General features: G+C 43.2%; 1 protein-coding gene across 2 annotated transcripts in view; it reads right to left on the minus strand.

The window, feature by feature from the left end:
* The window catches only part of SLC44A5 (solute carrier family 44 member 5), a 369,267-nt gene that overhangs the window by 340,989 nt on the left and 6,072 nt on the right, over positions 1 to 22,206 (minus strand). For both annotated transcript variants that reach the window (XM_058658158.1, XM_058658145.1), the window contains exon 2: positions 12,024 to 12,168. The gene's annotated coding sequence lies outside the window, so the exon portion shown is untranslated. The remainder of the gene's footprint in view (positions 1 to 12,023; positions 12,169 to 22,206) is intronic.

Consider the following 22,206-nt stretch of genomic DNA (forward strand, 5'->3'; position numbering starts at 1 on the left):
GTGTGCCAGATTGGGCTAGACTCCAGCACTAACTGGAGCTCATGGGAACCAGGATGGTGTCAGATGGGCTGGGCTAGGTCTCTGTCCCTCAGGAGCCATGTGTGAGCTGTGTCTGGGTGTGCATCAGGCTTTGCTGAGTAGTAGCACCCAACAGCAAAACTCAGAAAGGGTAAGGGCCGGTCAGGAAAGGCCACTGTTCCTGCTAGGACAGTAGGTCGACTAAGTAAGGCCGGCCCATGGACCCATTGGTATGCGGGAGATCTGGCACTGAGAGAGGTGCTGATGGAGAAACTTGGCAATTGCTCTGTTAGGACACAGTCCCTGCAGGTGAGCAAAAGAACCAAGCCAGGGAGCAGTCCAAATCAGGCCAGATATATGAGTCTGCTCTACATATTGGCAAGCATGGGAACCAAGGCAGAGGGCAAGCCTGGTGGGCTTATTGCAGGTTACCCCAATTCGGCTGCAGCTCCCACTAGTTTATGTAGCCAAGTGTGTGGTGAGCAGGACCAGGCTGGGCTGCAACACCAATTGGTTTGCATAGAGGACAAGGCTGGAGACAGAATTGACCCAGCAATTGCACCCATAAGTGTACGCATAGGCTGACTGGGGGAACAGACTGTGCTGGACCCTGTATTGGCAAGCACACACAAGAATCGGGTCTGGGATCATCTCAGATGAGGTTTCTTTGGGGATCCCCCAATTGAATCACTGGAGTCAGAACTCCAACCATGGAGAGAATTGCAGGTTCCATGGTCCAACAGTGAAATGTATGTGTCAGAGCTAGGCCTCCTCAATGACTTAGACGAAACAGTGGACAACATAGCCAGTTGCACATGGAGGATACAATGGTACATTAGAGCCTACAGAGAACACCTGGCACCATATCAAAGGACAGAGAGCAAAACAAATTGATTAACTATCCCAGCCAAGAGTTGGCAGTGAAAATCTAGGCGAATGGAGACTCTAACATGGACTATGTTTAGCCAGTGGATTCTGGAGCGATTTCATTGTGCTTGGAATGGTGAAATTGGCAGCAATTCAGACCTGTTGAACTATGAAAACCACTTGAGGGGCCCAGCGTGGTGGCCTCGCAGCTAAAGTCCTCTGCTTGAATGTGCCAGGATTCCATATGGGCACCTGTTTCAATCGCAGCAGCCCCACTTCCCATTCAACTGCTTGCTTGTGGCCTGAGAAAGCAGTCCAGGACAGCCCAGAACCTTGCATTCCTGCACCCAAGTGGGAGACCTGGAGGAGGTTCCTGGCTCCTGGATTCGGATTGGCACAGCACAGACCATTGCGGTCACTTGGGGAGTGAATCATCGGATGAGTGACTCAATCTTTAAAAAAAAAAACCACTTGAGCATGCCCCACTTCAGGGACCCTGGGATGCGTGAAAGGCTGATGGGGCTTCTCCCTTTATCTCTTTCATTACCCCAGATACAGAGAGAGAGAGAGAGAGAGAGAATGTGGAAGCAATGGTCTTACCCACTTTCCTGTAGCCCTTGACTTGTATGCCCTAATCAACTATCTAAAGATTATAAAAATAACAGTTAAAAAAAACAATTTAGCAAGATGGACTTCAGCACTACAGAAAAGAAAATCTGGTGGTACCTAAATCAGTCACCAGAATTTGGTTCTGCCACATGTACACAGTCATCCTGGTGAGACGAACTGCATTGGTGAGACTATTTTTTTAAAGAGGTATTTATTTAGTTTGAAAGGAAAAGTTACAGAAAGAGGAGACACAAGGAGGGACAGTCCTCTATCTGCTGGCTCACTCATCAAATGACTACAACAGCCAAAGCTGGGCCAACTTTTTCAAGTGTACAAAACACAAAACACATTTCTCTCAGGTAAGCAGGCATGTGGCACAGGGGTTAACACACCACCAGGGAGGCCCGCATCTCATATTGGAGAGCCTGGGTTTACACTCCACCTTTACTTCTAATCCAGCTTCTTCTAATTTACATCCCAGAGGGGCAAGCTGTTCAAGTTCTCAGCTCTCTGCCATCCACATGGGAAACGCAGGCTGTGTTTCTGGCTCCTGTTTCAGCATGGCCCTACCCTGGCTCTAGTGGGCATTTAGGAAGTTAATCAGCATATGAAAGATCTCTGCCTCTCTTTCTTCCTCTCACTTCTTTTCAAGTAAATGAAAATAAACTTTTAAAATATTTTTAAAACCTCTGACATTGCTTATATATTTTTAGGTGCTCAATGCAGAAAGTTTCCAGGAAGGATCCAAAATATGTGAGTCACCCATTTATAACATTTTTCTTGAGTACAAACACAACTGGCAGGTGATGTGCCCTTATGTCAATGTCTTCCTCCTTAAGCTTGACCCAAAGTGCTCTTGAGTTGCAAGCCTGTTATTTAGATTCCCTGTTCCTGAGGCTGTTGTATTGTTTGCCAGCCTAAGGTCTACGCCATCTATTTACTCCGACTCTGGCATGGACTTGGGACAGTCAAACACACTTAATCTAAAACCTGAAACTCTGCTGGGACAGCCCCAACATTATTTTGCCTTTTATCAGATCATTTCACCCAGTGCAGGATACATGAGATCTTATGTCAAATTATAACTACTGAACAATTTAAGAGGCAGCAGAGGTAGGTAAGAAACTCTTTAATTTCTCAAAACCAATAGTTGGGAAAGCTCCTGGTTGGGAAATAATCTCAAGACAAGGTAGGAAAAAGTCACTGTGATGTCCTGCCACAGACAACTTTAAAAAAAAAAGATTTATTTATTTTTATTGGAAAGGCAGATCTACAGAGAGGAGGAGAGACAGAGAGGAAGATCTTCAATCCGATAGTTTACTCCCCACGTGGCCGAAACAGCTGGAGTTAAGCCAATCCAAAGCCAGGAGCCAGGAGCTTCTTTTCCGGCTCTCCCACGCCGGGGCCAGGGTCCCAAGGCTTTGGTCTGTCCTCGACTACTGTCCCAGGCAACAAGCAGGGAACTGGATGGGAAGCAGGGTCGCCGGGATTAGAACTGCTGCCCATATGGAATCCTAGCATGTTCAAGGGGAGGACTTTAACCACTACGCCATTGTGCTGGGCCCACCACAGGCAACTTTAACAGAGAAAATTCCACCCTCCCCCTGATTGTCAGTGCAGCCTGGGGAGCTAAGAGACACCACTTGGCTCTGTAAGGAAAGCCCCATTTCTTCCCTCCTTTGCCAAACCCCGTTCCGTGCCTCCCAGCCCCCGCAAGTGCTAAACCCAGTTGGGTGTGGTGAAGCCCTGGCTGACTATGCTCTACCCAGCAGACAAATGCAGTGATGTTGCTATCAGAAGTGACAAGAATCAGTCAGAGCAACTGACAGGGTGGAAAGCAGAACGCCCACTCCGCACATCCTGCAGTCGTGAGAGTTCTGGGTGTAAGTCTGGAGCTACACTGACTCAATGTGGTCAGGGACGAGGGGTCCATCAGCTTCTTGATACTACAACAGAAGCATCACATTAAAAAATCCAGGGAAGCCGCCAGGCTGCGGGGGGTGGGAGGGCCGGGACCGGAGCGTCTCTTGCCAGGATACACACGGCAGCTCCCGGACCTGCCTAGGCTCCCTGGGCTGCCCCCTGGGGTATGTCTCAGGGCTTAGTTAAACGGGTCCAGGCCCTCCTACTGTACTGCTCGCCACGGCTGGGGAGGGAACTGGGAAGGGGCGGGACCAGGGCCTGGGAGGTTGGACTTGCGGCAGCCGCCAAGCTGGTGGGGGGCGGACCGGGAGCATCTCATGCCTGGATACACACGGCCAGCTACCACGTGCACGTGGTGAGCTGCCCCCGGGCGGCCAATGCGCCATTTGGCGCCAGGCTCCGCTTGCTGGCCGCCCAGCCGGGGGAGCTCTGGGATTTTGGTTTTTTTTATTTGCTGCCTAGGCAGCCCCATGCTGAAGTAATAAGATAATGCGATGTAATCTATAAATCAACAATTAATGTCAGACTGCTTATGATCTACATCAAAAAACTGTAAAACCTAAAACACTCTTAATACCTTATGTTACTCCATAATGGGGAGGGAATGCGGAAAAATCTTCCATATCCCTAAAAAGTGTGAGGAAGACGTGAAATATAGCCTATCAGGATCAAATCTGGTAACTCATAGACAACAGACTCGTGTCGGCACGAGAAAATGGTAAAGCCACAAAGGTATAGGGGGGAATCGGGAGCAATCCTGACAGCCTCTTAACAGGAGGTCATGTGCATGGAGCGGGGGGCGGGGGGGGGTACTGAAGAGTGGAGCAGGTGGACAGGAGGAGGCTTGCATCCCAACCCTGGAGACTCCCAGATCCTCACCACGGACTATCAATACGAGCAACAAGGACTACATCCCAACTGCCAAGGAGACCACGGGGAATTGGAGTGCTTTCGAAGGCCAAGAACTCTGAGGTCACCCACCCCCATCTGGAGCATCAACAGGGGATGGAAGAAGTCCAGACTCTGCCGGGCAGGAACCAGCGCCATTGGAACAACAACCAGGAGCCCTGAGCGGTCAGCAGAAACAGAAGAACAGTAAACTTCCTTCGGGACCAGGGAGGGGAGCTTTCTCTGGTCCTTGCATAGTTCCGGCTCTGGATCCACACCCTCTCTTGCAATGACCATCGGGATCATTCCGGAAACCCCTCAAAACAAACAAACAAACAAACAAAAACCTAGAATAGATCAACAACAACAAGGAAGCTTTGAATCAGACAGGAAATGGCCAGCGTGAATTTACTCATACCTCACTAGGTGGGACACAAAAATTAGTTACTCCTCACTGGGGTATTGGGGATTTCTCTGCACACCCCTCCAAAAAAATGTTCTGCACCTAAACTGTTGATGGTATGTTGGAGCTTTTAATTGATCGGGATGATACTCTGCTGGCTCTACCTTCAGACCAGAGAAGGTCTCCCTAAGAAGCCATTGAACTTAACTGGACAATAAGATGCTGGACTCTACGCTTGGTATATGCTTGCAATGAAGGAATCTCAACTGAACTTGAACTGTGATTATGCAACAAGGTGGAGGAATCCACCATGGGGGTAGGGCTTGGGAGGGGTGGGGGAAATCCCAGTACCTATAAAACTATGTCACATAATACAATGTAATTAATAAATAAATTTTTAAAAAATCCAGACCCAACTTTTAGAAGTTCCCTCTGTACCTCCTTTCAGCTCACAGTGTTGAGAGCCTTGGACACTAACTCCAGAGTTTCCCTTGCAGGCTGTTGAGAACTGGAGACAGTTCCACCTATGTCTTTCAGAACCGCGCTGATTAATAGTGATGTTACAATGTTTAGATAACTGACAGTCACTCATTGTATCTAACATGCTCTTCTGCATTGTTCGGCTTCAGGTAGATGGATTCCACTGTGTCTGACATCTGGCTCCCACTCCGGGTGATCTAAGTAATGACCCCAGAGTGCCTTGCAATATGAACACTGTAACAATCAGTAGTAGTGTTCTCAAACCCACTGGAATCTACCCAGTGGTACCTAGGGAAGAACCTACCTGTATTGGCCACTCTGAAGCCATACCCACCAGCTTAAAATCTCTTGTATACTGTGTGTTGTCACCTTTTAGGCCTGGAACAGGGTTCAGTTCACACAACCCTTGGCACTAGGACCAGGGTTCTGGAACTAGAAGCCCCAGCACCAGATACACTCTCCCAGCAGGACCTCAAGAAAGTCCCACCTGCATCCCACAGCCTAGCCATGGCTATTGGTCCCACAGCACCGGCACCTCTCAGGCTTGCCAATAGGACAATGGCACAGCACACTTTGTATGCCACAGCTCCAAGAACACCCTATCACACGCTTTAGTGTAATGGCTAGCTACTCTCCACCTCCAAGTCATACTTTTATCCTTAAAAACTGCTCAGGGTTGGCCTATACTTCTGGGGTCACCTAGAACCAAAGCCAAAGAAACAAGCCAAATGACACGCTGTATTCCACCTAAACAATAAACTCTTTTTCTAGTAAAACCCACCCAAGTACTGGGGCTCCGGCAATCACAAGGAAAGTCCAGATGAAGATGCAGGATGCTGGCATCATCCTGGCCTGCCCCTGGCTAATCTAGCTAATTGGGAAGTGAAACAGCACTTGGAAGATATCTCTCTCTCTCTCTCTCTCTCTCTCTCTCACACACACACACACACACACACACACTACCTTTCAAATAAATTAATTAATTAAAAAAGAATAGGATCTAAATTTAAATCTTTGTAAAATTTATTTTTACATTTTAACAATTATATGAATAGGCTTAATATTTAAAATGTTTAATGACATAGAATTTAAAATAGAAAAATCTCTGTAAAAGATAAAGGTGGCCAGACCAGGATTTGCTGTTATTAGGTATGGCAAGATATGCAAACCATGGCAAGATGTGCAAACAAAATTGATCATCATGAAGCTCTACGCTCACAGAGTCCTTGAAATAGGATATACCGCATGCCTCAAGGGAAAGTGCATGCTTAATGAAAGGGCAAAGCGGTAAGGGAAGAGCATGAGCCAAAGGCTTCACTGCATTTTTGTGAGGAGGAAGAGGTGAAGAAGAGCAAGCAAACTCAGACCTGGCTAGTTTGCATATTTTCAGTGAGCTGGGCAATAGGGACTGATGTACTTACTTGATAGATGGCTCTGAGAAGATATTATGGCAAGAGATAGTGAGTCCACCCATATGAGCCCCAAAACTGTGGCGACTGGAGAGGCAGAGTTTGGATTCACTGGTTTAATGTAAGAGGAACACTCATAGCAGAGGTATTCACTAGGAATTTGCTAACTCTGGGAGGGGAAAATTCTTGAATATTAGCAAGGTACCAAGACATCATAAAATACAGAAAGTAGCAGCATAGCTAGCATAGGAATGTAGACAGGGGAGTTACAGGAGCAGAGAGACTCATTGAGAGAAGTTGGTAAGCAAAATTCATAAAGCAGTAGATATCATTAGGAAATAGAACCCTAAAAAAGCAGAAAGGCATGAAACTGTACATTCTCAAAGAGCATGAATTGAGTCAATCTCATCCATAGTGGAATATTCTCAGTGACTTTCACATCATCATAAAACACATATTGAATGAATGACTAGATCGTTTGTTTTATAAGCCAATCACAATTGAGACAACATGAACAGAAAGAATTGACATCAATGAATGCATGGGAAGCAAAGACAAGATGACCGAGAAAGGGCAAAGTCCACAGGCAGCTGCTACATCGAGGACCAGAGCAAAAGCCAATCTCCAGTAAGAATGTGCATTGTGACCTAGAATAAAGTTCTCTGAAATGGCTGTAGAGAAAATGCAATTATTTCATTCCTCACTTCTACACGGTTTTTAAAGATTTTCTGTTTATTTCATTTATATATTTACGACAGATAGTCACACTGAGATACAAACTCAGTTGCAGGCAGATATCTGTCCACTCATTCACTCTTCAAATGCTCAGTTTGGGTCTCTCATGTAGGTAGCAGGGACCCAAGTATCTGAGCCATTTGCAGGATGCTAGATCCATAAAAAAGTGAGACTTGAACCCAGGTACTTTGAGATGAGGTATGGATGTTCCAAGCAGCTTTTTACCACTGCCACTGAACTACACAGTCCAAGAATGAAGCTCACATGATTCTCAAAATAGTCCTTATTAGCAGAACCTAGTATAAACAGATATAGATTAAATTTAACCTTTTATCATTAGAAGCATTCAGTCTAATAATATTTCACTTTTAAAGGGTGAAAAATCCTTCTTATATTTGAAAAATACTGATTTTTAGTCTCAAGTCTGATTTTACATATGCTCATTTTGCAAAATGTCCTCAAGCTTGGTATCTAGCAAAGGTGTATTTTTGCTGCATATGTTACCTTCAAGGTTTACTATTACAAAAACAATTCTAGGCCCTGGTGTGATAGCCTAGCAGCTAAATCCTTGTATTGCATGACGCAGTATCCTATGTGGGCGTCGGTTTGTGTCCTGGTTGCTCCACTTCCCTTCCAGCTCCCTTCTTGTGGCCTGGGAATGTAGTAGTAGATGGCTGAATGTCTTGGGCCCCTGCACCCATGTAGGAGACCTGGATGGAGCTCCTGACTCCTGGCTTCGGATTGGCTCAGCTCTGGCTGTTGCAGCCACTTGGAGAGTGAACCAGCAGATGGAAGATCTTTCTCTCTGCCTCTCCTTCTCTCTGTAAATCTGACTTTCTGATGACAATAACAAATTTTTTCAAAAGCTCTTAAAATATTTCACAGGGTGAATGGAAGAAATAAGCATGGAATTTGGCAATATGGAAATGACTGTCTTTGGAAGAGCAGTTTCAATGGCAAAGAGACAAGGAAAAGCCTTAGATGGGCTCAAGAGAGCTCAGTAGGAGAGAATGTAGCTGTTGGCATGTGGCTTGGCGATTAAGATCTCACTTGATATACTCGTATATCATATCAGAATGCTTGGGTTTGAGTCCCAGCTCCACTCCAGTTTCAGCTTCCTGTTAATGTGCACCCTGGGTGGCAGCAGGTGATGGCTCAAATCTTTTTTTCCCTGCTTTCCATGTGGGAATCCTTCAACCTTCATTGAGTTCCTGGCTACTGGCTTTGATGGGTTCTACCCTACCTGGTCCAAGTAACTGGGGAAAGAGCCAGTGAATAAAAGATCTAAAAAGATCTGTATCTCTGACTTTGAAATAATTTTAAAAATTAAAAGTTTTTTAAAAAATAGGAAAGAACCAACAAACACAGTAACGCATTGTATAATTATGTTTTGGAAAACTACAGATTGCATGTACAATTATAGTGTTGCTGAAATTTTTTTCTGATTTATTTATCTTTACTTGAAGGTCAGAATTAGAAAGAGACACACAAAGAGTGAAATTCCATCCATTGATTCATTCCCAAATGGTCGCCACAGCTATTCATGGACCAATCCAAAGCCAAGAGCCAGGAGATTCTTCTGGTTCTCCCACATGGAAGCAGGAGTCCAAGAACTTGGACAAATCTTTACTGCTTGTCCAGGTGCATTAGCAGGGAGCTGGATAAGAAGTGGAGCAGATGAAGCATGAACCAGCACCCTTATGGGATCTGGCATTGCAGATGGTAGATTAGCCTGATATGCCACCACATTAGCCCCAACTGTTGCTGAAAAATTCTTAAAATTTACTTACATTGCTGGTGTCTTACATAATACTGACAGTACTATGTATTGCTCAACATTTGTGATGACAGTTGTATAAAAGTATAGGACATAAATTTTGTATAACACATAATACTTAATAATAATAATCAACCACTATGTACTAGTTTGTGTATGTACTATCTATCCTTTTTATACTTATTCTATAGTATATCATATATATAAGTATATATAAGGCATATGAATGTGTATATATAAAATAACACAAGGCAGCTCCTTTAGGAGGTATTCTAAAGCCATTATCATAACAGAGGACTAATCCTTCCCTATGCACATGGTTGTCTCTAAATAGATTCCAGGAAGACAGTGGTATTTATGACCTTGACTCTGTCTAGGCTTGGACTAATGTGTCTGTTGGATTTAGTTTTTAACAAAAGTGCTTAAATGTTGTCATGACTTCAGATTCACACCCAGGAAAACTTCCCATCCATTCATGGCAAATGCCCTATAGAGGCGTATCATTTTTATTGTTTATGGCATATTTATACTGTGCTTTTTCTGTTTGAATATGCTTAGATACACAAACACTACTGTTGTATAATTGCCTTCACCATTTTGTATAGTAACATATTGCACAATATAGCAAACGGATATTGAATTCACACTTCACCTTAGGTTCCAGTAGGTCACACAACCAGGTTTGCGTAAACACACTCTGTGATATCTATACAATGATGAAATCACCTAATGGTTCTTGGAGCATATTGCAATAATGAAGCAATACATGACTACGTTAAGTATGAAGCTTTGCTGTAAAGAGATAGGAAACCAAAGGAGAGCTCTTCTTCTTTTTTTTTCTTTTTTTGAAAATTTTGTTTTATTTGAAAGAATTACAGAGAAAGAGAGAGACAAAAAGAGAGTAAGAGAGAGAGAAACCTTCAACGTACAGACATTTCTCAAAAGAATAGGTTCAAATGGCTAACAGATATATGAAAAGATGCTCAGGCTTGTGTTTGTAAATGGATAATGCTATGAATGCTGCCTTCGTGCTTTATAATAATTGAATGAACTCATGCATCTGAAGCACTAAAAACAGCTTCCTTCTTGGGGAAAGCTCATGCTTAAGATATTTGAGCAGTTAGCAGCTGATCTGACTTTATTTTTATTTTTTAAAGATTTATTTATTTTAGTGGAAAGGCAGATGTACAGAGAAGAAAAGAGACAGAGAGGAAGACATCCCGTCCAATGATTCACTCCCCAAGTGACCGCAATGGCCTGTGCTGTGCCAATCCGAAGCAAGGAGCCAGGAACCTCTTCCAGGTCTCCCACGCAGGTGCAGGGTCCCAAAGCCGTGGGCCGTCCCCAACTGCTTTCCCAGGCCACAAGCAGGGAGCTGGATGGGAAACGGAGCTGCCAGGATTAGAACCGGCACCCATATGTGATCCCAGCACGTTCAAGGCGAGGACCTTAACCATCAAGCTTTAGGGCCGGGCCCCTGAGCTGACTTTAAATGGCTGCTCAGTCGACTTGGGGATTGCTGCTAGGTTGCTTATGTCAAAGACTGTCTATTCTATTCTTGATTATTTTTATGATATGATCTTTCATTTCCATCAATAAAGTATGTAAAATGTGACTCTTAAAAAAATTTTTCTGTCCAATTTTGAAGAATCCCAACACAGGTCTCATTGAGCTAAGAACAGAGTGCTGACAGGGTTGTATTCTTCTTCTGGAAATTCTAATGTGGGGGGGAAACCTGTTTTGCTGCTTCTTTCCAGCCTCTGGAAGCTGTATATACCTCTTGGTTTTTGCATCCGTTCTTCCATCTTCAAAACAAGCAATGATGGGTTGACTTTTTTCACATTACTTGTCTCCGGACCTATTTTGCTCCTTCTGCTGTTGACCAATTTTTGTGATTGGAGTGTGCCAATTGGATAATGCAGGGTAATGCCCCCATCTAAAGATCCTCAGTCATGGTCACATTTTTTTTTTTTGGAAGGTCTGTTTATTTATTTGAAAGGCAGAATTATAGAGGATGGCAGGGAGAAAACTTCCATGCCCTGCAGTTCACTCCCCAGATGATTAACCCAGCTTAAGCTGGGTCAAACCAAAGTCAGGAGGCAGGAACAGGGGCCCAAGCACTTGGGCCATCTTTTGCTGCTTTTTTCAGGCCATTAACAGAGAGCTGGCTCAGAAGTTGAAGAGCCAGGAAATTCATACAGTAAAATTTACTAACAGAATTTGACAGCATTTGGTTGTGAGGTAGATCACTAGTGTCCTTATCAAAAAATAGCTAAAGACCAGCATGGTGGTGTAGCAGGCCAAGTCTCCACTTGTATTTGGGCACTGGTTCAAGTCTCGGCTGCCCCACTTCTGATCTCTTAGAAAGTATATGGCCATATCGCCCTGAACGTGCCCAACTCATCTGTTCTCTTGGAATAATAGTGTCTGAGCAAGGATACTACATACTTTTTCACTGCTATTATCCCCAGTAGGTAAAAAGGAAATAGGAATCTTACCTCATAAGGTAAGAGAATATTATACTGGTATTAAAATAAATTAGATTTTACATGACAAAACATTCAGTAAAACATGTCAATTTGTGATTATTAGACAGCACAGCATGTTTAAGGTTGTATCAAGATGTTTGATGGAACTTATCATATCTACACTGTTGACCACCAATTTAAACTATAATAATATAAGCAAATATGTTATAAGAATTTTTAACTATATTCAAGATGGATGACCCAGATACTAATGATTGTAGAGTTACTTAAAAGCAATGTTGGGGGACAGGTATTTAGCAGGGCAAATAAATATCACGTGGAATGCTAACATTTCATAACAGCATGCCTAGGTTCAAGCCCTGGCTCTCCTCAAATTCCAGCTTTCTGAAAAGGCAGTAGTGATGATCAACTAGTTGAGCCCCTACCACCTGCGCTGGAGATTCAGACTGAGTTTCAGGCTCCTGGCTTTGGCCTGTGCCAGCCCTGACTACTGTAGGCATTCACTGCAGGAGTAAGGATGGGAGACTGACATCTCTTCCTTTCTTTCTGTACCTCCCCTTCTCCTCTTCCCTAAATATAAATGAAAAAATAAATTGATTAAAGTTGAATAAGATCCTTAACATTGAACGTGGTTTTGTCATATCTATAGGACATAAAAATATTTTTGTGCCAAATAATTTTATCATAATATATTTGCCAAAAAGAAATTTTGACTAGTTCCTGGAAGACTACTTACGAGATGCAATTATTCCAATGGTTTAAAAAACCATTAATGTATCAGAATACATGCTTTTGTGAATCAACTCTTTTGCACTTAATAAATGTCAACAAATTTAATTTTATAAGTGGATATAACCATCAGCCTACGCAGATGATCCTCATGTATGACCTTTATGGTAGCAGATATACCATCCATGGCAGTTTGTGAATTGACATTACAGTGCATAAACGTAGTTTCTCTTGAGTTTGATGGGTCCAGTGTCCTGTAATTCAACTGATCCTAAGTAAATGTATAAAATCAAGTTTCTAAATCTATAAAAATTAAATCTGCATTGGACAATCCCAGGTAATGTTCAATCTGTGAATGGTATCCACTGAAGTTATTTTTTTAACAACTTTATTTTTATTAGAAAGTCAGACATACAGAGAGGAGAGACAGAGAAGAAGATCTTCTGGTTTTTGATTCACTGAAGTTATTTAATGTGATGTGTTAACCTGAAGACCAGCTGGCTGGGAAGTTCAATCACCACTGTATAGAAGACTATACTGTATAAAAGGTTATGTTTGTTTGTTTTAATACTTGTTTATCTTTATTTGACATGCAGACTTACAGAGAGAAGGAGAGAGAGAAAGAGATCTTCCAACCACTGGTTCAAACCCAAACCCAAATGGCCCTACCAGCCATGATCCAAAACCAAGAGCCAGCTGTCATGAGCCAGGAGCTTCTTCCAGGTCTCCCAGATGGGTGTAGTGTCCCAAGGCTTTGGGCCATCATTCACTGCTTTCCCCAGCCTCAAGCAGGGAGCTGGATGGGAAGTGAAGCAGCCGGAATATGAGCCAGTGCCCAAATGGGATGCTGATGCCTGCAGGTGGAGAATTGGCTTGTTAAACCAAGGCACAAGCCTTTATGTTTGACTTTTAATAGACTCAGATATTTGGTAATCTATTAACTAAGCAAGATCTGAAAGCATTCTCAATGCCTTATAGAGTGTATGTCTCCAATGCCTGGCACAGCATTTCAATAGGAGAAAAAACAACACAAAGACTTGTTGATCCAGTTAATTTGACATATTGTTAACAAATAAATTATGAGTACTACTTAATTATGTATATATATGGGCCTGGCCCAATAGCATAATGATTAAAGTGCTCGCCTTGAATGTGCTGGGATCCCATATGGGTGCCGGTTCTAATCCTGGCAGCTCCACTTCCCATCCAGCTCCCTGTTTGTGGCCTGGAAAGGCAGTCGAGGACAGCCCAAAGCCTTGGGACCCTGCACCCACATGGAAGACCTGGAGGAAATTCCTGGCTCCTGGCTTCAGATCAGCACAGCACAGGCCATTGCAGTCACTTGGGGAGTGAATCATCAGATGGAATATCATCCTCCCTGTCTCTCCTCCTCTCTGTACATCTGCCTTTCCAATAAAATAAATAAATCTTTAAAAAATAATTATATATATACACATACATATATATAATTATTGGAGACTATATATATGATGTTTCTTGGTGCCATGGCATAGCATGCTAGACTTGTGTCTACGTCATTAACATCCCCTATGGTGCCGGTTCCAGTCCTTGCTACTCTATTTCCAATCCAGCTCCCTATTATTGATGAGGGAAAACAGGAGAGGATGGCTCAAATTCTTGGGCTCCTGCACCCATGTGGGAGATTCAGAGGAAGCTCCTGGCTCCTGGTTTTAGATCAGCTCAGCTCAGGCTGTTGCAGCAATTTTGAGGAGTAAACCAGCAGATGGATGATTCTCTCTCTCTCCCTTTCTCTCCTTGTCTCTCTCTGTCTTTCTGACTCTCCTCTCTGCTACTCTGCCTTTCAAATAAAAATAAAATATATTTTTTTAAAAATCTGTTTCTGAAAACTTCAAAGTTAATCTCATAATATTAAAGGACTAGGAACACTACTGAGTGAACTCACAGCAGTCCTACACAATGGGAAGCCAATAGCTTTTTTGCAGTATGTACATGACTGAAAAACCACTTTAGGAGTTTACGGTAACACTTATTATGAGACAGAATGTGCTAGATTACACTGCAATAACCAAGAACTCTACAAAGTTTTGACTTTGAATAATGAAAGTTTATTATTTGAAACATGTTATTCATTTAAAGTGCAGAGTTACAGAAAGAGACAGACAGATACATGCACACACAGGGAGGGAGAGTCCTTCCATCTGTTTATTCATTCCCCAAATGGCCACAATAACCAGGGCTTAGCCAAACCGAAGCCAGGAGCCAAGAGCTCATTCCAGGTCTCTCACATAGTTACAGGGAGTCCCAGCACTTGGGTCATTTTCCATTGCTTTTTAGGTGCATTAGCAGGGAGCTGAATCAGAAATAAAATAGCTGGGATATGAGCTGGTTCATATGGCAGATGCTGGCTTTACTTGCTACATCACAATGCCGGCCCCCAAATTTATTTCTTACTCAGAACATTGAGTCAGGTGAGGGACTGTTACAAATATTCAAACCCTAGAAATGGGGATAACAGAGACCCTAAACTATGGAACACTATCCGTTGTTGTGTCAAGAGAGGTATGGCCCAGTAGTTGTGCACAATGGTTGTGTCCACAAGTGACAATTATCGCTTGCTACATTTCATTAGTCAAAGCACATAACAAGGCACAATCTTAACATATGCCTAATTGAAAAGAGATAGAAGGGCCCAGCGTGGTAGCCTAGCAGCTAAAGTCCCTGCCTTGCATGTGTCAAGATTCCACATGAGCACCAATTTTAATGCCGGCAATCCCGTTTCCCATCCAGCTCCTTGCTTGTGGCCTGGGAAAGCAGTAGAGTATGGTCCAAAGCTGTGGGACCATGCACCCACATGGGAGACCCGTAAGAGGCTCCTGGCTCCTGGCTCCTGGCTTCGGATTGGCACAGCTCCGCCGTTCTGGCCACTTGAGGAATGAATCAGTGGACAGAAGTTCTTCCTCTCTGTCTCTCCTCCTCTCTGTATATCTGACTTGCCAATAAAAAGTGAAAGTTTAAAAAAGGAAAAGACTTGTGTGGGCAATTGCCCCAGTCTCCCACCCTGATTACTGGAGGGCTTGACTTAATCCTAACTTTCCCCATGGCCTGAGGCACAGCTTTCAGGCCTACACGTGGAGTGTGACCTCCAACATGGCTGCAAGGTTAAGGGGAGTATACCTGAACATGACCTCTGACGTGACTGGAAGATCTAGGGAAATACAGCCAATTACAGCGTCTTTGGTGGGCGTGGGTTCTTCCGGAAGGTTCCCCCTGCCCTCTCCCTCCTTACCCTTTAAAATCTGTAACCTGTGCGTTACAAAGCAGACATTTCTCACCAGCTTGTCTCCAGTGGTTCGTGTGGCCAAAGGCCACAGTCTGCCTCACTCTCGGTGACCTCGGGGCCTGCTGGCAGGTCCAACCCCGAGAGACTTATAAAGAAAAACCAGTGTATTTTAATTTAAAAAAAAGAAATAGAATGTTTGTGAAAAGATTTTATGACCATCAGAATAGAAAAAAAAAGAAAAAACAGAGGTTAATAAACAGAGGTTATGTCACATTAAGACATAAATTGAAACAAGAAATTACTGTTAATACAGGATCCAGAACTTGAAGAAAGCTAGGCAAATATCTGTTCATGTCACCAATTTAAGTATCAACAGTTCAGAGAACTAACACACAGACAATGTTGGTTGATCAAATATTACAGATAAACGTTCTAATCTCTTACTGTGATCAAGACTGGATCCGGGTTCTAAAAATCAGAGATCAAAAGTAATTAAGACATTATATGTATATATATATACACATACACATTACATACATATTATATACATTATATACATTATATATATACATATATAATGATCACATGGTTGATCAGGATGAGAAGGATCAAAGTTTAGGGAAAATTAAGTGAACTAATTGTTTCCAATGTTGCTATTTCTTCTTGTTGTTTCTGGGGGAAGGGAAGAGACAAAGAGGGAAGCCACACATGACTTTCCAAACATCCCAACACCCAGAGCTGAGGAACCACCAGCTCATATCAATCCAGAGTCTCAACGCATACATATTCCGAAGGTTCTGCCCAAGTGGTTTGGACAGTTCCGAAATGCTGCCGATTTCACCAATCCAAGAATCCCTCCCAATGTCCATTGGCTGACATAGTAAGCCTCAGGTGACCATTTACTGAGACTTTTTTTGCAGTCATTGTTTGGGGTACTTGTCCAGTTTGTTCTGTTCTTCTACTATGTTACCGAATGAGCTGCCTTATTCTCCTTTTACAACAGGGCCTGTGTACACTGCTCTGCCTTTTTCACTAAGCAGGATATGTTCTTGCAGGTAAGCCCAAGGATCCAAGCCCAGGCATCACAAGCCTTGCCAGATCCTCCATCCCAGGGCTCATGAACTTGGCACCCACCTCAAAGGTAGGCCTAGGCGACCCGAGCTCCACCAGAATCCCCACCCCTGGAGCTCATGATCCCAATACCCCCCAGAAGCTGGGCTCAAAGACCTGGGCCAGGCAACTCAAGCCTCACCGTATTCCCTGCCTTTGGGGCTCATGAATCCAACACCCACCTCATAGGCAGGCCCCAGAACTCAGGCTAGGTAATGTTAGTCATGCCAGATCCTCCACCCCTGGGGCTCACAAACCCAGCCCCCACTGGGCCCAAGCTGGCATGACTCGCCTCACCTCAGCATCCACAATCTTACTGCGCGGCTTGGCCTGGTCTAGCCTGCTCCCTGTTCCGGCTCCTGCTGGTGGGTACTGCAGCCTATCTCAGCACAGCCTGATTGCTGTCCCGGCCCTAACGTGAACTGGCTAGTGTTGCAGCCTGATCTGGCTCCTCCTGCCCCCTGTCCTGGTTCTCAGATTTGCCAATGGGTGTTAGGAACTTACCCAGATTGGTCTGCCCACATGTATGACAAAAATATTTTGTCTTGATTTCCTCTTTAACAGATTGAGTCATCTGAGTCCATTGTTAAGGTTTCAAGTGCATGGAAACTCATCATTAGAGAACAAAGAGTGTAAAAAACTAGATCAAAGAAAATTTGATGATATTTCCTTTGACCTTGAATACAATTTTTACATTCCAAATATGCTTTTTTTACTTTTTAAATTTTCACTTGCAATATTGTTTACATAGTTGAGAAGGATGCATTCCTGTATGTATCTCTGATTAGGTGGGAAGCGTTAAGTTATGGAGGAAGGTGGAGGGACAAATTTTTCAACTTTTTCCCTCCTGTGTCCACAGGGAGGAAAGGGAAAAAGGTTACTCCTTGCTGTCAAATTACATCAACACCTGGGGACAGGGGACACTCTTTTGTTACAGTACAACCTAGCATGGCCTACACTTCAGCCTGGCTCTTGCTCATGCCACCATGTGTTGTGAGTTGACTGAGCACAGCCCTCCCTTAGAGCTGGTTCATTTGTATGCTAACAGGCCTGGTTTGCCCCCATCCCTGGCACTTGTACTCACCAGCTGGAACTGCAGCCTATTAGGGGACTTCCTCAAGTTCCCCTACCAGAACTGTTCCCAGCACTGTATCTTTTTTTTTTTTTTTTAATGGTTACTTTAAAAAAAAAATATATATATATATATATATATTTTCATTAATTACATTGTATTAAGTGACACAGTTACATAGATACTTGGGTTCTCCCCACCCCTCCCCAAACCCTCCCACCATGGTGGATTCCTCCACCTTGTTGCATAACCACAGCTCAAGTTCAGTTGAGATTCCCCCATTGCAAGCGTATACCAAACATAGAGTCCAGCATCTTATTGTCCAGTCAAGTTCAACAGCTTCTTAGGTATATCCTCTCTGGCCTGAAGACAGAGCCAGCAGAGTATCATCCCAGTCAATTGAAAGCTCCAACATACCATCAGCAAAAATTTACATCATTATGGAATTAATTGACATAGTAATGAGTAACCAATATGTTAAAAGTAAATGCGAGTTCCCAGCCACCTTCTGTGACCACCTCACCTACACTTCAATTTTAGTTTATACACAACATATAACATTCATAACATAACATGTTATACATAACATCATATCATCTTAAATTAAGGCAAACATGTGGTATTTAACCTTTTGGGATTGGCTCATTTCCCTTAGCATTATGGTTTCCAGTTTGGCCCATTTGGCCACAAAGAACTGCATTTTGGTTTTTTTTAATAGCTGAGTAGTATTCCATGGAGTAGATGAACCATAGCTTTCTTATCCAATCCTCTGTTGATGGGCATTTTGGTTGCTTCCATGTTTTTGCAATTACTGATTGTGCTGCTATGAGCATAGGAGTACATGTTGGTTTCTCATAAAACAATTGTTCTGGATATATTCCTAGGAGTGCTATTGCTGGATCATACGGTATGTTGAATTTGAGTTGTTTGAATATTCTCCATACTGATTTCCATAGAGGCTGTACCAGCCTGCAGCCCCACCAGCAGTGGAGTAGGGATCCCTTTTCCCCCGCAACCTCGCCAACAAGTGTTGTTGGTGCTTTTATTCATGTGGGCCAGTCTTACTGGCGTTAGGTGGTACTTCATTGATGTTTTAATTTGGATTTCTCTTATTGCCAGGGAACTTGAGCATTTTTTCATATGTTTATTTGCCATTTGGGTTTGTTCCTTTGTGAAGTGTTTGCCCATTTCCCGTGCCCATTTCTTGAGTGGCTTGTTTGTTTTGACATTTTGGTTGTTTTGTAGCTCTTTGTATATTCTGGAGATCAGCCCTCTATCACCTATGTCGTGTGCGAAGATCTTCTCCCATTCTGTGGGTTGCCTTTTTACTTTGTTGATTGTTTCTCTAGCTGTACAGAAGCTTCTTAGTTTGATGAGGTCCCAATTGTTTATTTTGGTCTTGATTTCTACTGCATTTGGAGTCTTTTTTAGGAAGTGAGGGCCTACCCCTAAGTGTTGCAGTGTGTTTCCAACATTTTCTTCCAAAAGTTTGAAGGTTTCTGGATGTAGGTTTAGATCTGTTATCCATTTAGATCTGATCTTAGTGTATGGTGAGAGATGTGGATCTATTTTTTTGTTTCTGCAGGCTATTAACCAGTTGTCCCAACAGCATTTATTGAACAGACCTTCCCATTTGCCTGGATTGTCGTTTGTCTTTTTGTCAAAGATTATTTGGCTGTATCTGTGTGGGTTTCCTTCTGGTGTTTCTATTCTGCTCCATTGATCTTCCTCTCTATCTTTGCCCAGCACTGTATCTTATCTGTGCCTGCAGGTGCTGTGGCCCAACCTGATACGGTCAGCCCCACTCCCAGCACTGATTGCAAGTACTGTGGCCTAGTTCCACTGGCCTGCACACATTTTGGATCTCATTACAGCCTATCCCAGCTTTGCCCACCACCTGGCGCAGCTCCTATGTGACCCAGTGGGTGCCATGGCCTACTCTGGCCTCTCCCACACGTATTGTTTTTCTCTGAGCAAGTGTCAGCAAGTGCTGACGCCTAACCCGGTCTGGCCAGCCGCAGCCCTGTCTATTGTGCTATCCAGCATATCCAGCATATCTAGCAAGAGCTGGAGTCTGGCAGGGGAGTTCCCCAAGTTCCCCTGCTAGGGTCACTCACAGCCATGGATCTCACACATGCTGGTGGGTGCCATAGTCTACTTGGCCTCATCTGCTCTTGGTCCTTTGCAAGCGCTGGCAGTTGCTGCGGCCTGGCCCATCCAGTTTCCTCTAACTCCCCAGTTCCCAAAACCATCAGTTGAGCTCTGCACTCCAGCCTGACTCAACCCATCACCAACCCCGGCTTTCCAGACAAACCAGCAGGTGCTGCAGTCCCACAAAGGCAAGTCCACAAAACCCCTACAGAATCTGACCCCAGACACAGTTCTCCCACATTCTAGTGGGCGCTATAGCCCAGCCTGACATGACTCACTCCTTTCCCTGACACTCATGGGGTCAATGCAGTGGCCTAGCCCAGCCAGGCATCTCCCAACCCCAATTCCTGCTTTCGGGTGTGTCAGTAGTCAGCAGGCAATGTTATTTAGCCCAACCTAAGTCTCCCACATGGGCAGGTGCTTTGGCTTGAACAAGACATGCCCTCTAATTTCCTCTCTCTAAACCAGCTAGTCTCAGATTCTCACCTATCTGAGAATGCAGTGACCTGGTCCATGGAAGACCCCAGAAGTCATACCTCCCTGTCAAACATGCCCTCAGCCACTCCCACTACAATTTGTCCCCACATCACCTCCCTGGGCAATCTACAGCCCCCAGCTTCCTGCCTGGGAACAAGGGTGGGTGGTATTCCCAGCTCGGCATTCCCTGCTTTCCTCACATATCTAAAAAAATAAATAAATAAAATTAGTAAACAATGCTGGCATACTGGCACAGTTAACACAAATTTGGCATTCACCAGGCCCAGAATGCCCATCAGCTTTTGAGTCCTTTTCTCCCAGCAGCATTAATCCTTGCCAAATACAAGACAACCAAGGCAGTTCCTACAGCTGGAGCCAAATATGCTTTAATTAAAAAAAGAAAGTTTTCCCTATTTGTTTCGTACAGCTGTATACATTATTACAGTTGCTTATTGTTTTTTTTCTTTCAGAAATTTCCCCTTCCATTCTCCCTTCTCCTCCTCCCCTGCCCACTCTTTTCCCTTATATTTTCTAGTCACTCTTAATCTATTTTTTTATCTTCTGATTAAGCTAATTTCTAAGGACAGTGTTAAAAATGTCTTAACATGCTTATAAATCAATCAATTTTTAATACGCCTATTGTTTTAATTATTATGGACTCAGGCATCTGTTGTTAAGTACATGCAAAATTTGACATCTCTGTATTTTCTCTTTCTGTATAGATTTACTTTATATTTTTTGGAAGCAAAATATCAGTATTTTCAGGTGGCATTTGTAACCAGTGATGTTTCAAAATTTTTGGAAAGTTCATGCAAATGTGCATTATGGAAAAGCAATGCATGCTTTTCAGCCTCAATAGAAATCTTTAATTCTGTTTTTTTGAGAACCTTCTGAAGTACCCTCATATTTATCTAATTCCTTTTGTAATATTTTATGTGCAATTTGCCATTTTGTGTTTCCTTTTTTAATTGGATTACCAATATTTTTTACATTTCCTTTTCTTTCTGACTGCAAGATTGGCATCCACAGCATCTGACAAATGTAAAATACTTCTTGTGATTGGCTCACACTGCATCTCAGTTTCAGCTTTTCTGGAACATGACTGCTTGGATAACTAAGGTACCTTCTAGAACTCCTTAAAGAAATATAGAATTCGGGCCCAGTGCGATGACTCAGTGACTAAATCCTCACCTTGCTAGTACTGGGATCTCATACAGGCACCAATTTGTGTCCCATCTACTCTTCTTCCCTTCTAGCTCCCTGCTGTAGCCTGGGAAAGCAGTAGAGAATGGTCCAAAGCCTTGGGACCTTGCACTCATGTGGGAAATCGAGAAGAAGAAGTTTCTGGCTTCTGGATTCAGCATAGTCCATTGCAACCACTTGGGGAGTGAACCAGCAGATGGAAGATCTTTCTTTCTGTCTCCTTCAATCAGTAAATCTGCCTTTCCAATAAAAATAAATAAATCTTACAAAAAGAAATATCAAAAACGACAATTACGAGCATATATTAATACAGCCAATGTCCGGGATCTACAATATTTTCAAAAGGTATATTTACAGTCAGTCATACTTGCACTAAAACATAATTTTCTAATGAGACTGTGAATATATTCATGCTTGTATTATATGCAAAGGGAATATAAAGTTATGTATCAACATATTATTTTATTTGTAGGGTTTTTAGATAATTAGCTGGTGCAAACATCAAGTACATAGATCTGAATTTGAAGACGTCAGTTTAAACACAGTGCAGCAATTTTCCCTGGGGCCTCTTGCAGACTCTTCTTACAGGCTGTTCTCAGCTCCA

The sequence above is a fragment of the Ochotona princeps genome, chromosome 2 (assembly GCF_030435755.1).
Source record: "Ochotona princeps isolate mOchPri1 chromosome 2, mOchPri1.hap1, whole genome shotgun sequence".
Taxonomy (NCBI): domain Eukaryota; kingdom Metazoa; phylum Chordata; class Mammalia; order Lagomorpha; family Ochotonidae; genus Ochotona; species Ochotona princeps.